The sequence below is a fragment of the Monodon monoceros genome, unplaced genomic scaffold (assembly GCF_005190385.1).
Source record: "Monodon monoceros isolate NGI ecotype Baffin Bay Population unplaced genomic scaffold, NGI_Narwhal_1 Super_Scaffold_22, whole genome shotgun sequence".
Lineage (NCBI taxonomy): Eukaryota > Metazoa > Chordata > Mammalia > Artiodactyla > Monodontidae > Monodon > Monodon monoceros.
In genome coordinates, this window is record NW_021703779.1 from 110,308,489 (window position 1) to 110,311,433 (window position 2,945).

The window sequence follows — 2,945 nt, forward strand, 5'->3', positions numbered from 1 at the left end:
ACAGTGGATGCTTTTGGAAGAAACATAATTTATGTTCCATATATCTTACTAAGAGAGACCCCACAAGGGAGAACCTAGAAGAGTATGTTAAAATTTTTTCTAAGTCAGAAAGCAAAGAGAAAGTAAAAGAAAGGATCCAGCACACAAAGAAAAGGAGGAAAACCTTAAGGAGTAAATTCAGCTGTTAGAAACTTAGCTGAACCTTTCAGAAAAGACCAGAGAGGGAGATGCAACACTTGAAGCATACTCCACTACTGCAGAGAAACATTCAAAGCCTGGAACCTTCAAAATCTTAGGTAAAAATAGTACCATAGTTAACATCATCATGGGAAATTTCTCCCATTTGAGTTTTCATTTATCCTCTCCTGGCTTTTATGTTACTGTCATCCATTTCACTTCTACATATGTTATCCATCCAATTTTACATTGTTATTATTTCATTTAAACCACCAAATATCTTTTAAAGAGTTTAAATAATAAGAAAACAAAAATTCCTGAGTATTTACCCATTAGTTACCTTTTTGGTGCTCTTCATTCCTTTGTATAGGCCCAATTTCCATCTGGTATCATTTCTCCTTCTGCCTGAAGGAAAATTTTTAACATTTCTTATAGTGTCAGTTCTGGGTTGATTTTGATTGATGGATTTTTCCCCTCATTGTGGGTTGAATTTTCTTGCTTCTTTGCACACCTGGTAATATTTGATTGGATGCCAGACATTGTGAATTTTACCTTGTTGGGTGCTGTATATTTTTGTATTCCTATAAATATTCTTGAACTTTGTTCTGGGACACAGTTAAGTTACTGGGGAACAGTTTCATCCTTTTGGGTCTTGCTTTTATGATTTGTTGGGCAGGTTCAGAGCAGTGTTTAGTCTAGAGCTAATTCTTCCCCACTGTTGAGGCAAGACCCTTCTAATTACTCTACTCAATGACCTGCGAATTATGAAGTTTTCCAGTCTGACTGGTTGGGAACAGGCACTATCCTGGGCCTGTGTGAGGACCAAGCACTGTTACTTCTAATCCTTTCAAATGGTTCTTTCCTTGACCTTGGTTATTTTTCAAATATGAATGTGCTGATTGGAACACTACTGAGTACATGGGAGAGACCCTCTGAAGATCTCCATCATGTTTCACTCTCACTCTGTCTCTCCAGCTCTGCCATCTCCAGTACTCTGCCCCACCACCTTGGTCTCCCAGGACTCTAAGCTCCATTTCCTCAACTCAGCAAGCCTGCCAGGCTCTGGTTGTGTTCCTCCTCCTGGCACCATGTGGAATCTCTCTCAAGGCGGTGAGTTAGGGCTATCATATGGCTAACCTTACTGTTTCCCATATCTCATGGATCTCTGTCCTTTGTTGCCTGATACTCAGTGTGATGAAAACCATTGTTTCACATATTTTGTGTGGTCTTTTTGTTGTTTCAAGCAGGAGGGTAAATCTGAATCCCTTTACTCCATTTGGTCAGAATTTGAATTTCCAAGGTTTTAAGCCTTGAGTTCATTCATAAACCATATATTTATTAAGTATCTACTATGTGCCATATTACTAAGGATAGAGCACTGAAGAAACAGACAAAAATCCCTGCCATCATACCTCAAGTAACTTATAATCTGGGAGGAGGAGACAGAGAATGATAATAAACAAGACAAATGAGTAAAATATATAGTGAGTCAGATTGTAATCAGTGCTCAGCAGAAGCAAATAATGGGGGGAAAGTGGTTGTATTTTGGATAGGGTGGTCAGGGAAAGCCTCACTGAGCGAGTGATACTGGAGCAAAGATCTGAAGGAGATGAGAAAGCAAGCCATGAAGATATCTGGGAGAAGAGTGGCCCAGGCAGAAGGAACAGTAAGTGCAAAGGCCCTGAGGTAAGGCCTTGGGAGTTTGAGGAACAGCAATGTGTCCTGTGTTGCTGGAGAGGAGTGAGCAAAGGGAGGAGCAGGGAACCAGATCATGCAGGCCTTGAAGTGGAGAGATGGCTTTGTCTTTCTTTGTCATTAACTCTGAGGGTGATCAAAAGCCATTAGAGTGTTTGAGCAGAGGGGTGAATGACATCACTTAAGTTTTAACAGGATCACTTTGGCTACTATGTGGAAATAAACTCTGGGGGCAAGATGAAGGGCAAGAGAGAAGGCATAAAGAGCAGCTAATACGCTATGGCAATAATGCAGGAAAGGAATGGTGGTGCTTTCCACTAGGTAGTAGCAGTAGAGGTGGTAAGAAGAGATTGGATTATGGATATTTTTTGAAGTTAGAGCCAATAAGGTTTGCTGATGAAGCTTTTTTGTTTCTAAGATTGTAAGAGAAAGACAGGACTCAAGGATGACTTCAAGGTATAAAGGGCCTGAACAGCTATAAGAATGGAGTTGCTATTATTGAGACAGAGAAGACTAGGAAAAGGAGTTTTTAGGGGAGTAGATCAGGAATTCTGACATGTTAGGTCAGCGTTGTCAATTATACATCCAAGTGGAGAGATCTAGTAAGTGGCTGGATATATGAGTGTGGAGTTCCATAGCAAGGTCCTGGTTGACATTATAAATGTAAGAGTTACCAGCATGAGCACAGTGCTTATAAAAGAGAAGAGGTCCCAAGATTAAGCCCTGTGATACTCCAGTGTTTAGGGGTCAGGAAGATAAGGTGAAAATAGCAAAGGTGTTTGAGACAACAGCCAGAGAAGTAGAATGTGGTGTCTTGCAAACCAAGTGAAGAGAAAGTTCAAGGAGGAGAAAGTAATAAATTATGTCAAATGCTGCTGATAAGACAAATAAGATGAGAACCGAGAATCAATCATTGGATTTGGCAATGAGGAGGTCATCGATGCCTTTGATAAGTGCAGTTTCGATTGAGGAATACAGGCGAAAGAGTAATTAGAATGGGTTCATGAGAGAACAGGAGGAGAGGAATTGGAGACACAGAATATAGATAAACTCTTCCAAGGAGATTTGCTGTA

At 40.3% G+C, this 2,945-nt stretch overlaps 1 long non-coding RNA gene across 2 annotated transcripts in view; it reads right to left on the minus strand.

The window, feature by feature from the left end:
- Positions 1 to 523: 523 nt before the first annotated feature.
- Positions 524 to 2,945, minus strand: part of LOC114905963 — a 40,950-nt gene continuing 38,528 nt past the window's right edge. For both annotated transcript variants that reach the window (XR_003796343.1, XR_003796342.1), the window contains exon 4: positions 524 to 688. This is a non-coding gene — a long non-coding RNA (uncharacterized LOC114905963). The remainder of the gene's footprint in view (positions 689 to 2,945) is intronic.